We start from the raw sequence: 18,352 nt of genomic DNA, 5'->3' as shown, positions 1-18,352 counted from the left end.
AATCATCATTATCATTAAATGATAATTTTATTACATAAAATATATTATTCAAATAAAAATTGAATAAGTGTGGTGGTATACAAAAGTAGCATCTAACCCTGCTCTTGCATGATACCTCGTTTGACGGTTATTGAAGAAATACTAGCTACACGAACGAAATATCTCATATTTCTTTACTAACTTGAGGCTCGTTGCGCGATTTCTTCTTATGCTATCGTACTTAAACTTTTCATGTAAACTTCACACAGCAATCTGCTTATTTTGGCCGCTCTACTCAACAAACTTATCAGCCGGGACACGTTCTGTCTACTGCTATTCGTATTAAATCATTCCCAAATGACACCGCCGGCGTAAACCAAAACAAATGAGCAAGGGCCAGCCAGATACCTAGCACTTAACGTTTGCTTTATAAGCGTGCTCCTAGGGAGCTACTCCCGTAGAGCGCTCATTTCCCTTTTCAGAGCAGAGCGAGAGGCAACAAGAACTCCCTGGGAGCATTGCATCATTGAGGCAAAGGGTAACTCCTTCTCATTCCATCTTGCCGCCTAAAGAGTGGGAGCAGATTTGAGCTCCGTGGGTGTTTGCTCTCAAATGAATCCGAAGCCTGTTGCACACAAGATTGTTTTGATGTGTGTTGCTTTCAGCAGGGTTCAACCCGGCCAGAACGCAAACGATGAAGTGTTTTGCACGAGAGAATTGTTTGCGTGTGTTGCGCGTGGCTAAAAGAGTGCGTTTTGTTGAACCCTGGCTTTCAGTGATTAACTTGGAATTAAGAATCGTTTTGGCATACACATACGTTTATCTTTCCAATTCTAGTTATATTTCATATAAATATGAAAAAAAAAAACACTAAACTAATGTTTGGTTATCTTTCGTTTTGAAAAATAATGAGCTTCAAATTATGTCCTCAGTAGGCGACGGATTACGCGATTTCCATTTCAGCTATCATTAAACATCTCGTAGTGACTATTTATTTTGGATATGGAAGAAAAAAAAATTCAGGAAGCGAAAATTTTGTTCAAGGACCTGCAAAAATATTGATGAACAAAAACAGCAATCGTTTTCAATTGAATATGACTGGAGCGGCTTTCAAATGAATTTGAAAGGATTTTGACAGGAAATGAATACGGTAAAAAGCTCCTTTACTTTGAAAGATGCAAGTATGAAAGTGAGGATGCTGTCAGTTGAGTGAAGATTGAGCTTTGACTGTGAAAATTTTGAACACTGTTCAGGATCGCCCCTGATGGCTTGGATCGATAGCATCAGAATTTCTTTACTTAAATAAGCTGCACTCATTCCGAAACATTACAAACAATTAAGTGGACTGTATATTACTGAACTCAGAACTACAATTCAATTATTCCGACATAAACTCTGGCCTCTCTGGGCCTCTGACTATTTATGGCCATGCTGGCCTCTGACTTGGCCGCTCGGGCCTCCGACTTATTACCGTGATGATCTGTCTCCGATGGTGTTTGGATGCGAAAAAGAGAGACCGAGTCAAGAATTGACGGTGGCTCGATCCTTCGGAAAAACCTCTTCGTGTCCGAGGAAAACCGATGATTTTGGCACGCATTACCGCTGTTAATGCGCGCAGCATCGCCATGTTGCTACTGGGCCTTTTCTGGTGATAGGTTGGTTCAACGGAGCTCCTTCGTTCCAGGACAGCAGTAATTGAAATTTGCAAACAAATTTAGCTAATATAGGTATTGTTTTCATACGGATTTATATAAGGCCCGTGAGGAACGAAACGATGAAATGTGATGAAAAGTTTTTCAAATTAAAATTATTCTTCCGCTCATGTTCAACATCTCTCACCTCATTCTAATCTTCTATCCGTCTATAATCTTTCAATTCTTATATATTCTTTCTCAAAGAATATAAAGTTTCACCTCGCCGCCTTAGTGGTGCAAGGACTAATGCAAGAATGCCGCTGAAAAACCGAGCAGGTCAGCTGCTGACAGATCGAACAGATCAGCTCAAGCGTTGGACTGAGCATTTTGATCAACTTTTCCGAGTTACAAATAGCAATGGCCAACAGAACCCGCAGCTCGAGGCGCCCACAGTAAGTCGCATTAATGGCGTCAACTTGGAAGCGCCCTCGCTGCCTGAAATAGAAGCGGCAATCAAGGACATGAAATCCAACAAAGCGCCTGGAATCGATTGCATTCCTGCTGAAATGCTCAAAGCCGACCCTGCCTTGTCAGCACAAATGTTGCACCGTCTTTTCGCTGACATTTGGGATACTGCAACATTCCCGGCCGACTGGATGCAGGGTATCCTCGTAAAGGTCCCAAAGAAAGGAGACCTAACAGAGTGCGGTAACTGGCGTGGCATAACTTTGATCTGTACAACCCTTAAAGTACTCTGCAAAGTGATCCTGAACAGGATCCAGGAGAAAATCGACGCTACACTCCGACGGCAACAAGCTGGATTCCGATCCGGACGATCATGTGTGGACCACATCACAACGCTACGAATAATACTGGAACAAATCAACGAATTCCAGGACTCTCTTCTGCTGGTGTTCGTTGATTTCGAAAAAGCATTTGACCGACTGAACCACGAAAACATCTGGGCTGCTCTTAGACGACGAGGGGTCCCAGAGAAACTAGTCCATCTCATCGAAGCACAATACGAGGCATTTTCGTGCAAGGTCTTGCACGACGGTGTCTTGTCCGAACCAATCCTGGTAACTGCTGGAGTGAGACAAGGATGTATTTTGTCACCGCTGCTTTTTCTCATCGTAATGGATGAGATCTTGACTGGATCGATTGACTGTAGACCAAACCGAGGATTGCCGTGGAATCCTTCAACCATGGAGCAACTGAACGACCTTGACCTGGCAGACGATATTATTTTGCTCGCCCAAACACAACAAGACATGCAGAGCAAACTCGACGACCTCACCGAAAGCTCCAAGGCAGCAGGTCTCAAAATCAATGTCGGAAAGACCAAATCGATGGAAATCAATACAGAAAATCTTTCCAATTTCGTGGTAGCTAGACAACAGGTTGAGACAGTGGAGTGCTTCCAGTATCTTGGTAGCCAGATTACGCCTGATGGTGGTACCAAGAAGGACATCGAAACCCGGATCAGAAAAGCCCGATTTGCGTTTGCGAGTCTCCGAAACATCTGGCGGTCACGCCAGATCTCTCTACGAACTAAGATCCGAATCTTCAACTCAAACGTCAAATCCGTATTGCTGTACGGGTGTGAAACTTGGTGCACATATGCGGTGACGACGCGAAAACTACAAGTTTTTGTGAATCGCTGCCTGCGGAACATCATCCGCGCTTGGTGGCCTGGCAACTGGATCTCAAACGTTGAACTTCATCGCCGGTGTCATCAAAAGGCACTAGAAATCGAGATTCGGGAACGTAAGTGGAGATGGAATGGGCACACGCTGCGAAGAGATGAAAACGAGATTTGCAGAGAGGCGCTTGACTGGAATCCAGATGGGCATCGATGGCGGCGAAGTCTAGCCGCTGAAATCCGCACAGTTGACGAGAACCTTGGCTGGCAGCAAGTGAAGACGCTGGCTCCGGATCGCCAGCAGTGGAGATCTTTTATCTCACCCCTATGCGCCGGTTAATCGGCGCTGGACCCTTAGGTTAGGTAGGGGATATAGCCGATAAAATAATTTCATAAAATAAATTTACGGTGGTTTACTCTTCATTTCAAATATAAAATTATATATATCTAATATTGATATGCATACAACTTTTATGTAACACGGACATCGAAGTCAACGGTCCAAACCGAATATCGATGAGTTTCACCCGACAGACTCATGAAATTTACTTGGAAAACCAAAAATTCAGCGTGCTTGTATCTAATAATGCGAGTATTTAAAATTCTACTAGAAATTACTCTCGAAGCATTCATATCTATATAGACGAGTTATATTTATGATAGATTTTGTTCTGCAAACTATGCCATCTGAATGAGATATATTTTTTTAAGGATAATAAAAACTGATTTAACTAAGCTTCTGTAGTTTTTCGCTCCTGATCGGGCATAGATAATCATACCGCTTGTACATCAAAAGTTTTAAGATTGATGGGGCATCAAATTGACGCAGTCAGAAAAATTAATCATTTTAAGAGAAAAGGTATAAGTTGCAACAAACTTTGTTTTTAATGACAAGTATGATGTGATTTTTTAATGTGAATTTGGATTTTGATGTGATTTTTAATGTGTATTTGTGATGTCATAAGGCAAAGAGCATCAATTGTAGTATTATTTGGTTTTGTTCGAATTTAATTTTACATTTTTCTGTCAAAAATGTTTTTAAAGAAAAAGATGCTGCATACATTAAGGGGTAAAAAATACTACAAAAAAATCTACAAGCTGAAAACGTAAAAATTAGTGTATGAATGGATGAAATTTTTTAAATTAACATACGCGTGATGCTGAACAACTCATAAATTGGAATAAATTGCACGAAAGCTTGTATGCAACAAAATTGCATACTATATCATTGCTCAAAACCTATAAATCATGTAATGTTTCATCGGAAAATTTAATAAAATCAAGAATACAGAAGGTGATAAAACTCGCATCTTCCAAAATTAGTTTTTTGGTCTTGTAATCTTTCGGATATTTGACTTTTTTTTTCGAAATTAACATAAAATACTTTTTTTTGGAAATTTCCAAGAGGGGGGGGGGCCTAAAAAAAAAGGTACTCTACTCTGGACTCAAAATTTAAAAATCTTAATAGTTTTTTTATGATTAAGTTACTCTATTCCTGTTACTCTTGAATAACCACATTAAAGAGTAACAATTTGAACTCAGAACTGATGCCAAAACCTTGAAAACTAATCCCACGTTCAGTATTCTGTTACAGTTTTTCAAAACTTTCTTCCTTGTTGATAGAAACTTCAATCTGAATACTGAATGTTAAATGAGATTTATCTCATTTCGCAGGTTGTGGTTTCATATTAACAAAAACCAAATTGTCTTACTGATTTCATATTTCGGATTCTGTATTGTTGTGTTTGGTCATCTTCCATATGTTTTTTTATAAATTTGCATTTTTCATTCCAATGTAAAAGTATTTAAAACAAATCATCAAATATAGTTTGAAATATGAAGAATAATTTTGCATTATTAACTCAAAATCGACCATTTTTGCTCTCATACCCCATTGACTCTGACTATGCATTTTCAATAATAAGGTTAAATTTTTCTTGATATTTATATTCAGATTCGAAGTTCCGAAGTGCTGAATTCTTATACAGATTTCAAACATAACAAAGGTTCTAAATGGCGATTCAGAATTGCAATCTCAGAATCAGATTCATTATTCGAAATTCATAAAATGTTATTTTTCTGAATGATGAATCTGATTCAGATTCACATGATAGATTAAATAAATTAAGTGAAACTGAAACCCAAAAAATCAGAATTCAAATTTATTCATGGTGGACATCTTAATGTCATCTGCTACTTATATGACCTCAACGATGCAGTGGACGGACGGACATCGGCTCAGGAAGCAACTGACCTAACTTTTCGGCTCATATTTTAAATTGTGATCTGGAATTTAGATTCAGAAATCGTATTGGAATTCGGTAATAGATGAAAAATTCAAGTATTAAATTTAGTTTCAGAGTTCTTATTCAGAATTAATATTTAAAATTCAGAATCAGATTACTATTACTACATAACTCTAATGTGATACATTTTATAAAGAAACTTCATTCTATACAATTATAAACAACCACCGGGAAGAAGGCTGGCCAGGAAGACAATACCTGCGGTAGCATACGTAACCACGCTACAGGAAGCCACCACCGACCAAAGACGGAAATCTGTTCTCGAGAGCGACCCTACACAATCCTTTTCCCTTTCCTCAAGTCAAACAAACTCTAACAGTTGAGTCGCCGCGACGATTACGGCTCCCCTTCTTACTAATACAACACAAGTGAAGTGAATACTCGGCAAAACAAAACTTTATGAGTGAAATGCCTTAATAAAACTATTTGTAAATAAAAAAAAAAAAAAAAATTATAAACAACACTTTTGATAACTCAAAGACACTCAATTTGTAGAAATTGGTACAGTGGTATCTGAGATAGATAATGCCACATTTTGGTGATTTCGAGCATAGGTTTTTTTCCGGTCCTTTAAAGGTCCTTAAGGTGTTTAAATTGTACAGAGCTCAGAATTATAATTTTGTCTAAATTTTAAGTTTTCAATCAAAGTCAATTTGTGTACACAATTCAGCTGAAAATCACAAATAAAAAGAAGAATTTAAGTTTATTTTTCATGTTGATGAAAAGATCTGAATTTATTTTTTTGAATTCTACATTTTTCAATTTGTTCAAGAGTTTGGTAGATTTGGCGGTTCTTCTTACGGCCCTGCATAGATATATGCAATTTTATAAGATCATGACCACAAAAAATGTAAAAAAGTGGTGTCAAAACCTTAATTTCAATCATTAAACCGTCAAAATTGTTAAAGTCACACCAGCTTGAAAAAAAAAGATTGAACAGTTGACGTCATTTGGCACATTTTTGCATTTTTAGACTTTGAAAATACGAAACACAGAATTTTTGACGAATTTTCAAAGGAAGCAGCGCTTATGTAATTACACCACTGAATATAAATTTATTGCGAAAATCTTGAGTAAATATACTCAAAATCCAGTTCAAAGTTGAATTTTAGAGCAAGAAAATCTGAGGAGTTGCAAATTGATAAAAAGTTCGAAAAACAGCTGACTTTGAAAATTCGTCAAAAATTCTGTGTTTTGTATATTGACAAACTAAAAATGCAAAAAGGTGTTAAATAACGTCAACTTTTCAATCCTGTTTTCAAAATTTCTCTGGTGTGACCAGATCAATTTTGACGGTTCATTGACTGAAAAGTACGATTTTTATACCTTTTTTACATTTTTTATGGTCATGATCTAAAAAAATTTCAAAAAATATATCTCTATGTGCAACGTATAGTTTCTAACTTTAGCTTTCTTGTGAAACTAGACACACTAAGTGAAATTGTTTTTGAGCATTCAATACATGTTTTTCCGGATTATTTTTTCTTAGACTTCGAATAACGGAAACCTGAAGTTATGTTGCTGAATATTGTCCGAAAAACATATTTGAGTTACATTACGAGGTTTCCGAAACTATAAATCTTGTAAAAATCGGTTGAGAAACAAGAGAAATATACTGGTTTAAGTCAGGAGTGTCAAATTGACACTCCAGGAACTGTAACGGGTAGAACGGATGAGAGTTAATGTTTGCTTGGTTGTCAGTTCAAGAACGATAAAAAAATGTTCTAAAAATTTTATACGTTTAACTCAGAGTAACAAAACATACCGCATTGCATTTGGGAACTTTCCCCATATAAGTAATTTTGCAGGGTGATATGATCAAAAATTTAAACTAAACATGGTGAAAATCGTGGTTAAATCTTTAAATAGCTCTATCAACATTTTAATAAATTTCCCAGAATGTTTTAAAAATATCAGAAAACATCTCCAGTTTAAAGACTAAAAAGTTTGTTTTCAAAGGTTTTGCTAATGAATGATACACATGTTTAAAGTACCTACTCATGTGAATACTCATCATTCAGTCAGAGTCTTTATGTTACATCCATCATCCGAGGCTAGACAAAACAATAAATTCTAAAATCCCCTCAAAAACCCAACCGAAATGATGGCTGCGGATGGACTCGTACCTACCTTTCATGATGAATATCACAATGCCCGACTTGCGGTAAAGTCGTAACATCGAATGGCAAAGCCAGATGCTAAACAAGATAAAGTACACAAATTAACACCTCTCATTTATAACTCTCATCGACCATCACGGTTGGGGTTTTATTCTCCAAAAAACACACTCCAACAATTGGGAAAAGGGAAACCTTGACCCTGAAACAGTGAAAGAAGCAAACGGAGGCGCGGGGAGGCTCCAATCAGTGACAGACATTTATCCCATTCCACTACCCGGTCCGGCATTTGGCCATTGACGAAGTGGGGCGATACAATTCTGAGCTGAAACCCACGTCCCAAAACAGGAGTGGTGTTTATTTTCTACGGCCTTCCTTCGAGTCCTCTTGCGGCTGCTCTCTATGAATGAAACAAATATTCGGAGCTTTGGAAAGGGGGGATGACGACGGTGCTTTGGGTGTAATTAAGGCCCGGGTTTCGTGTTGCTGGCCCTCCCCAATAATTGGAAGGCTCCCCCCGATCCCTCCGGATATTCTAGAGTATCTTTCCTATATTTGTGTATACTTCACACGGGCTAGCCAGCAGCACAAAAGGTTTCGAATGGTTTCCAATTTCACAGCAGATGTCACTCGCAGGGATATCACTTTTAGAGTTGAGGTCAGCTGGCATCAGTATCTCCCACACCATTTCCGATAACTACTCACCACCCCCTTTTCGAATGAGGGGGTGGATTTTGGGAAGCGGAGGGTTTTTACGAGTGGTTCCAACAAGCAAGTGCCGCACCTGGAACCGATTGTTTGGGTCTTAATTGTGCGAAAACCATAAACCCGGAATGGTTTTATTCAATTTTGAAGCCCAGCGTGAACTTTACCTTTCCTCAGGCGTTTGCTTTGCCCGGAACCATTAGCGTGAATAATGGCGGTGGGTTTTTGTGAATACAAATTGGTACTTAAGAAGAGAAGTCCAATGAATATGGAAAATCATAATTTTATTTAAGGCGCAAATTTCAAGTATTACAATGGGATTGTGGGGGTCTCGAATTTGTCATGTGTCTTGAAGCCAAAATACCTAATGTGTCTGATTATTAAAACTCAGTTTTGACCAGTTGAAAAGTCTTGCAAAACAAATCCTACAATTCGTTTGTCATCTTACGTCTTTAAAAAGAATACGCATTTAAATAAACAGGAAGAAAATGGCAACAAACTCATTTGCATTTTAAAACGAAATCACTGTAAATTCAGATGCACCGTTCACGTCGTTCCTAAGGTCAAGCGTGTTGTCGTTGTCGTTCCGATTCTCGAAAGTTTTCTCCATGTAATTGTCAAACAAAATTCAACTCATCCAGTTCACTTGCTTCCGGTGGAGGTCAAGTACCTACCATCAGAAGCTGCAGCAGACATTAAACTAAACAGGAGGAAGAAGGAATGCTACGGTGCTCTACCATTCGGTTAGATAGAGTAACAAAACATGAATCAGACAACAAGTAGGGAGGTGCATATTAGCACATTGGACAAGAAATTCAACTACACAATCGACCATCGAGCGATCGTCCTGAGGCAATAATGCTTAAAATTAAAGAATGGAAAAATGGGGTTCCTCTTGAAGCTCAAGTTTAGCTAACAAATAGGATTGTGTTAACAGTTTATCACCGCTGGTTTATGATTTTAATTTAATGATTAATGGCATTTCGGTGAATTATACATTCTAATAGGAAGAATTTCAAATGAAAGTAATGAAAATTATAGACGGATAGATTAGATTAGGAAGCATGAAAGGTGTTGAAAATGAGCCAAGAGCGTGATTTGAGAAAACTTCTTGCCGCACAAGACCATTTGTCCCACATCGTATTATTGTCTAGAAGAAGCAAAGTCGATAGGCTGACTTTGCATTGATCATTTTCAACACCTTTCATGCTTCCTAATCTAATCTATCTGTCTATAATTTTCATTACTTTCATTTGAAATTCTTCCTATTAGAATGTATAATTCACCGAAATGCCATTAATCATTAAATTAAAATCATAAACCAGCGGTGATAAACTGTTAACACAAAATCAATTGGCAAAGAAAAGGGGGGGAAATATGGGGAAATAAAAATGCAGTTCACTAATTGATGTGCATGGCTTAAGAAGTAGGGACGTTGACGGTTACTCAAATGCATGAAACAATAAAAAAAAGTAGTAGCGCTGCCGTGCAAACAACGAACACCCGAAAACAGCTTACACATCGATCGAACCAGCTCTCGCAATAGAAAACTTCATCTGAGCCGGCCGTACATTTCCTTTTGTCCGATCGGGGTACGAAAAACACGTGCTTCGATCCATCCATGTATCATTGTATAGATCAATGCAAAGTCAGCCTATCGACTTTGCTTCTTCTAGACAATAATACGATGTGGGACAAATGGTCTTGTGCGGCAAGAAGTTTTCTCAAATCACGCTCTTGGCTCATTTTCAACACCTTTCATGCTTCCTAATCTAATCTATCCGTCTATAATTTTCATTACTTTCATTTGAAATTCTTCCTATTAGAATGTATAATTCACCGAAATGCCATTAATCATTAAATTAAAAACAAATAGGATTGGTAGAGTGATTTTAAAAATGTAAAAACTAGAAATGGATAAAACTTGTACCAACTATATGGAATCTTATATTTTCAAATGAGAAAAACAAAAAAATTGAAAAATCGTTTTTCTTGTTATTGTGTTTTGATTGATTTTATAGACTTAAAACTTTGTTACCCAATATTTTAGAGTGGAGTAGGAGTAGGAGTAGGAGTTGGGAGTATTAAAGCTCAACATAAGCCTTGCTTTGAAATTTTTATGACATTTATTGAATAAAAAACTGTATTGGCTTTGGCTTGCAAAAACCATTACAACAAGTCCTGAAGAATCCGTAAAAGCTGAGATGAGGATTATTCGATCTTCGCGAAAAGATCGATCTCCAAGATCAATTTTATCACGAAATTCGGGCAACATCCGGAGAAATTTGTGTTAATCCAAAATATCATTTAGTTAAAATAAAAATGAATTTGAAACATTTTTTCTTTATCAAAATCCATCAGCAGATTTTGAATCGTAATTTAGGCATAAATTTTATCTTGGGCGTAAAAATAAAACATAACAAATGCTCAATTCAGTTGAAAATCAATATTCAATTAAAGCCGTGCAACCGGACCCGACCGGACCATTTCCAAATTTAGTGGTATCAAATTTCAGTGCAATTATGACAAGCTTAAACTAGATGCTCAACAGATGGCACTGTTTAACATTAAATCGGTATTCAAAATTCTATCTAACGGAATCCGAGAAAAGGAATCCAAAAGATCAAAAGATCGAATCTAAAATAAACCAATTTTATCGATTTTTTTCATGCTAAAGAATCGATTCAAGAAATCGACAATCTGAGTTGAAAAGATCGTTCTCCCAAAGATCGATCCAAGATCGACCAATCCTAGCTGAGAATTTTTGTTATAACTCCACTGACATATAATCTATTTTCTTGAAACTTTCCTTCCTGTTTCCTTGAAACATAGAGTAACGGACCTAATTTGGACCGCTTTGGGAAGTGGTGATGCTATTTCACTATTTGTACTGCTTTATCCATTCATTATTACGTTGTTTTTTCTATCGAAACATAACGTCATTTGTTGCAATGCAACAAGATTAAGGCCAACAAAATTCGTTTATTCGATGGTTACTCTGCCCGGTATATTGAATCACCATGTTTCTAAAATTTAAAAAAATAAGTCAATAAATAGAAACGTAAATATCTGGCGAAAAAACGTTCATTTTGAAAGACCGAGTGGAGGGGGAAGGAGGATGCACAGTTGCAAAGGAGACGTCAATATTTGCTACAGATTGCTCTTCCTCTTACAGGTTTTTGTTTTGAAAAATTTGAGACTAGAGAATTATAGTGAAAACTTTTAACAAATTTTCTCAATACACTTATTTTGTTATACTTTCTAAATATCCTAACTAAATATTTTATTATTTTTCTGAAGTATTTAGCTGAATCGTGATTCGAAAATATCGAATTATTATAAATTCTTGTTTCGATTCTTATATTTATAAATATAAATTTAATTCTAAAATAATTCTAAAAAAATTCTAAAATAAAATAAGATTAATAAAACCATATTCTTAGATATGAAGGATTTGAAAATTTATTTTTATTTGTTTTCTCTTGAATTTCAGAATCTGATACTAGACGTTTCATTTTATTCGAACAAAATCGAAAGACATAGTAACAAACAGCGACGAATGATTTATGAAAAAATAAAAATGAAAAATCGTATTTTTTTCTTCATGCACTTAATATTTCCAAACTTATTATGTAGATTTTAAAATTAAATGAAAAAATATTTTTAAAAAGAGTAATCTGATAGTCAATACCAGGGCCGTAGGAAGAACTCATAGGGGGGGTTTTAATGATAATTTTTTTCCTAGAACATTTTTACTTGAAAAATGCATACATTCTGAATAGTGAAAAAAAAAGGTATTCAAAGTACCTCATTATTCGGGTTTAAGTTCTTTTATATTAATAGTTAATTGTTTCAAGACATTACTTTCGAAAATAAGTCCAAAAAAAAAAAAAAAGTTTTTTTTTCAATTTTTTTAAAAATGAATGAAGTATTTTAAAAAAGACATACACCGTCTTAGCCGATTTAGGCTTTTCAGACTGGATGTAAATGACATGGACAACTTAAGGTTAACATTTAACACCCAGTACCGAGATGGGAATCGAACCCATGCCATCAGCGGACCAGCGATTACCGTCTTACCACGCTAACCACTCGACTACCCGACTACCGAAAAAGAAACTTGTTTGGAGTTCAAATCTGTTTGTGTTTTGTTTTGGGAAATTGTGAATTTTAATTCCGAATTGTATTCTGCATTGTGAACCAGTATACAAATTTTTAATTCTTATCCTGACTGAAAATTCCGAATGATGAAACTGTGATATTTCATTTCTGCATCACCATTATGGAACTTTTTAAAGTTTCAATCAAGCATAAGATTAATAGTATAGTAATTTCAAGTCCAAATTTTAGAAATGGTTTTTTTTTTAAATTTTTTTTTAAAATTCCGGAATGATGAGTTTCTTTCCGATTCCAGAATCCGGACACAGAGAACAAATTAAGATTTATGAAAAAATTGGTACCAGATCATCGGAAATTATTCAAACATTAGCTCACCAGATATTTTTCCGTTCTTATCCGGGCAGGGAAAATGTGGGCTATTTTATCTAAAAACCTTGCAAAATCCAGACATTCAATTTCAAAACCAAAAAGAAGAAACTCGTAAGTTTGTTTTCAACGAAACACATCAGCCAGTTTATTTGGATGAACTTTATTGAAAAAACAAAGTTTTGGACGAAAAATACAAAATTGTTATCACGCAATTTAATTTTTTATTTAAATTTGCAAATAAATTAAACATTCAGGCAAAATCCGTGCCATCAGGCAACCTTGTGAGTCTAATCTTTTTGAAAATTCGCAATTGGCGACTAAGGACTATTCCCAAAATTCATGCACCAGCTTATTACGTGAATAACTTTTGAGAGCGTTTTTCGAGTACAGTTTTAAAGTTTCTATCAACAAGTGAGCATTTTTAAAAATCTATAGTAGAGTTGTGAACCTGGGATAAGATTTCGAGGTTTTGGTCTTAGTTCTAAGTCGAGATTGTTATTCTTGATTAACTTTAACCGTTCATCGATATTTTATTATGAGTTTAATTTTTTTTTCAAAATTTCGAGTTTGAGAAGAACATTTTGCTTAACATTTTTTGGGGGGGGGGGGGGGAAAGGGGGTGGGGTTTAACCCCCAAAACACCCGCCGTTCCTACGGTCATGGTCAATACTATTTTTCAATGAAAAGTCCCAATCAATTGCAATTGAAATAACCAAACTTTAAGATTCAGAGTGGATTTTTATCTTAAATTATTGAGCTGGATTTCTACTCAAAGTTTCAAATATTATTGTGTAGATGAGCTAAAAACAGTATTGGCGATTTAATTGGTGTGAATCTAGATATCCAGCCGCGTTGGTCAAAAAAAAGAAAAATGTTTTCCGAATGTTTTGAAAGCCATGCCTTTAAAACTTATTTTGGATTTTTTTTCCTGAACTCGATTTTCATCAGATTTTGTTCATCACTTCTAATGTAAAAGTAGTAATTTTCGATATATCAACAAAGCACAAATCTAACTTGTAACCCAGAAAGGTTATTCAATGATATACAAAACTATATTTTTTAATTAATTTTTTTAATTTTTGCTTTTTTGACTGCTTATTTGAAAGCTGTGTAACCGTAGGATGAGAGTAAAAAATCTTTTAAAAAACTGCTTTGCATAGTTAAGATATTTATTGATTTATATGACCTTTGCAAAAACATTTCATGAAATTATTAAAAGCTCTAGAAAGCAAAGTCTGCCAATTTCAATAAATTTAGATTTTTATTTTTGTTTTAAAAAGGATATATACATATTTGTTCATGAAATTCTTAGCTACTGGTTATGTAAGCAAAAAATGAAGCTTAAGAATAGTCCAAAATCAGCTTCATTTCAAGCTTATTTTAGTTTCTGGATTATTTAATTTGCATAAATTTCGTCTTCATACAAATTTCCATACAAAATTGAAACGCGTTGCGCTAACTCAGAAATCAACCAAATTATCTCAAATGTATGCAGTGTATGCTGCTTGGTTACCCGAAAGGCATCGAAAAACATATAGGAGCAAAAAGTTATTTTTTGCAGCGGTCTAATATGCAGGTATCGCGAGTCTCTAAAAGTTTGAAGCAAAAGTAGCTGTCGAGGAAGGTATAAACACTATATTTCTTGCTTTGTATAGAATTTGACTGATTTAAAGTTTCAACCGATCTTAGTTTCATTTCTTTAGTGTAATGAAATATTACCATAAGATCTCCATACAGATTTTTTTGGGAAGAATGACAGCTTGCTGTTAAATTCCTTAAAAAAAATTAAATCAAATTAAAAAAATCCCCATAATTAAAATTTATTTCCATAACTTTATTCTTTATTTGGCCTCCAACAACTTTCATTCATTCCGCACTTAATTTCCTTGATTTTAATAGTTTTAAATGTAAGAATGGATTTTTTTTTAAATCAATCAGAATCGATCATTTTTGCTACGTCAAGGCAATCATATTGATATTCTGGAAATGTCATCAGAGTGAACTTAATAGGTTCCCTTAGGGCCCGAGGGAAACCACTCAACGTTCCAATTTTTCTTTCCTCTTAAATAAGTGATGAAATAGACTCAAGAAAACAAACAGTTGTAATTGTATATTTACAGCCGTTTCAAATAAAGAAAGTATTAAAACAAAATCTGGAAATTTCAAATGTATCTTCTTAAAAGAAATCGTCTAAAAAAATATGCGCTTTGAAGATTCATTCTGTAAAAATCGGAACTTGCAATGAAAAATAAATTGTAAATGGTTTGTAAATGTCCAAGCTTGTCAGCGAAAAGGGGCGTAGTCATTTCCACGTGGACATTTTAATAAAAATAAATCGTTAAATTAGTAAAAAGTGATACTCATAAAATATTTAATTTTTGCTACGATTATGAAGTCGAGATTTAAGTTCTGTTTAACTTAATCATAGGCTCACATTTATTGAATATCAGATTTTTTTTTAAGGATAATCTGTTTACGAGATGTGGCTGAAAAATCAAGCAACCCAGCGCTTCCCTTTAATGAAGAAATTAAGGAATAAGGAAAATTTTAAAACAAATTACGCTGAAATCTAAACTCTGAACAATGATTGCTTTTACTTTAGTGATAGAATATTAAATTCGCTAATAGACGAATCCACGCGAAAATTTGTTTACTTGATAATTTATGGCTTTGAATTTCCTCTCACATCTTATAGGACAATCTTTCAAAAACGGTCTATTAATAAGACGTAATAAAGGCATTTCTACTCAAATTAACATTCATAAAAAATCATAAAAGTTCAGTTTTCTCAATTTGATGAGCCGAGGAATTTGGAAACTTACTTTCAAAAACCTTTAAAAGTTCAACAAATGCTCAGGACCATTCCCAAATGCTATGTTATGAGGGAATCATATTTGTATTTTTTTTCATTTTTTTCATTTTTGTCATTTTTGTCATTTTTGTCATTTTTGTCATTTTTGTCATTTTTGTAATTTTTGTAATTTTTGTAATTTTTGTAATTTTTGTAATTTTTGTAATTTTTGTAATTTTTGTCATTTTTGTCATTTTTGTCATTTTTGTCATTTTTGTCATTTTTGTCATTTTTGTCATTTTTGTCATTTTTGTCATTTTTGTCATTTTTGTCATTTTTGTCATTTTTGTCATTTTTGTCATTTTTGTCATTTTTGTCATTTTTGTCATTTTTGTCATTTTTGTCATTTTTGTCATTTTTGTCATTTTTGTCATTTTTGTCATTTTTGTCATTTTTGTCATTTTTGTCATTTTTGTCATTTTTGTCATTTTTGTCATTTTTGTCATTTTTGTCATTTTTGTCATTTTTGTCATTTTTGTCATTTTTGTCATTTTTGTCATTTTTGTCATTTTTGTCATTTTTGTCATTTTTGTCATTTTTGTCATTTTTGTCATTTTTGTAATTTTTGTCATTTTTGTCATTTTTGTCATTTTTGTCATTTTTGTCATTTTTGTCATTTTTGTCATTTTTGTCATTTTTGTCATTTTTGTCCTTTTTGTCCTTTTTGTCCTTTTTGTCATTTTTGTCATTTTTGTCATTTTTGTCATTTTTGTCATTTTTGTCATTTTTGTCATTTTTGTCATTTTTGTCATTTTTGTCATTTTTGTCATTTTTGTCATTTTTGTCATTTTTGTCCTTTTTGTCCTTTTTGTCCTTTTTGTCCTTTTTGTCATTTTTGTCATTTTTGTCATTTTTGTCATTTTTGTCATTTTTGTCATTTTTGTCATTTTTGTCCTTTTTGTCCTTTTTGTCATTTTTGTCATTTTTGTCATTTTTGTCATTTTTGTCATTTTTGTCATTTTTGTCATTTTTGTCATTTTTATCATTTTTGTCATTTTTGTCATTTTTGTCATTTTTGTCATTTTTGTCATTTTTGTCATTTTTGTCATTTTTGTCATTTTTGTCATTTTTGTCATTTTTGTCATTTTTGTCATTTTTGTCATTTTTGTCATTTTTGTCATTTTTGTCATTTTTGTCATTTTTGTCATTTTTGTCATTTTTGTCATTTTTGTCATTTTTGTCATTTTTGTCATTTTTGTCATTTTTGTCATTTTTGTCATTTTTGTCATTTTTGTCATTTTTGTCATTTTTGTAATTTTTGTCATTTTTGTCATTTTTGTCATTTTTGTCATTTTTGTAATTTTTGTAATTTTTGTCATTTTTGTCATTTTTGTCATTTTTGTCATTTTTGTCATTTTTGTCATTTTTGTCATTTTTGTCATTTTTGTCATTTTTGTCATTTTTGTCATTTTTGTCATTTTTGTCATTTTTGTCCTTTTTGTCCTTTTTGTCATTTTTGTCATTTTTGTCATTTTTGTCATTTTTGTCAGTTTTGTCATTTTTGTCATTTTTGTCATTTTTGTCATTTTTGTCATTTTTGTCATTTTTGTCATTTTTGTCATTTTTGTCATTTTTGTCATTTTTGTCATTTTTGTCATTTTTGTCATTTTTGTCATTTTTGTCATTTTTGTCATTTTTGTCATTTTTGTCATTTTTGTCATTTTTGTCATTTTTGTCATTTTTGTCATTTTTGTCATTTTTGTCATTTTTGTCATTTTTGTCATTTTTGTCATTTTTGTCATTTTTGTCATTTTTGTCATTTTTGTCATTTTTGTCATTTTTGTCATTTTTGTCATTTTTGTCATTTTTGTCATTTTTGTCATTTTTGTCATTTTTGTCATTTTTGTCATTTTTGTCATTTTTGTAATTTTTGTAATTTTTGTCATTTTTGTCATTTTTGTCATTTTTGTCATTTTTGTCATTTTTGTCATTTTTGTCATTTTTGTCATTTTTGTCATTTTTGTCATTTTTGTCATTTTTGTCATTTTTGTCATTTTTGTCATTTTTGTCATTTTTGTCATTTTTGTCATTTTTGTCATTTTTGTCATTTTTGTCATTTTTGTCATTTTTGTCATTTTTGTCATTTTTGTAATTTTTGTCATTTTTGTCATTTTTGTCATTTTTGTCATTTTTGTCATTTTTGTCATTTTTGTCATTTTTGTCATTTTTGTCATTTTTGTCATTTTTGTCATTTTTGTCATTTTTGTCATTTTTGTCATTTTTGTCATTTTTGTCATTTTTGTCATTTTTGTCATTTTTGTCATTTTTGTCATTTTTGTCATTTTTGTTATTTTTGAAAGGATGATAAGAATTAAATTGAAGTTATTGAAAAGTCATTTAAGAAAGAAATGGAACAAATCCGACTTTAAATGACGTTTGCCTACATTACATAAGAAGTGTCTAATTTGTTCCGCCTACAGACTTTTCTGAAAATGTCTTCATATTCCCGGGGTGGCTGGGCAATTTGGCACCACCCCAATTCAATTCAACCGAATAAGGTAATTTCCGTGCATCGGTCTCGAAACTTTTCCCATCGCTTCCACATGGGAACATATATCTGTATTTAAGTGTATAAGAGTGGACATTATCATACTCCCGGTGGTTGTTTTTTGTTGTTTGTCTCGTCCTGT

At 33.6% G+C, this 18,352-nt stretch overlaps 1 protein-coding gene across 6 annotated transcripts in view; it reads left to right on the top strand.

The window, feature by feature from the left end:
• Positions 1 to 18,352, top strand: part of LOC129750541 (uncharacterized) — a 380,798-nt gene that overhangs the window by 150,323 nt on the left and 212,123 nt on the right. The window lies entirely within an intron of this gene.

This window comes from Uranotaenia lowii, chromosome 3 (genome assembly GCF_029784155.1).
Source record: "Uranotaenia lowii strain MFRU-FL chromosome 3, ASM2978415v1, whole genome shotgun sequence".
NCBI lineage: Eukaryota > Metazoa > Arthropoda > Insecta > Diptera > Culicidae > Uranotaenia > Uranotaenia lowii.
The sequence above is the reverse complement of the archived record's forward strand: the minus strand, read 5'-3'. Positions and strand labels throughout refer to the sequence as shown.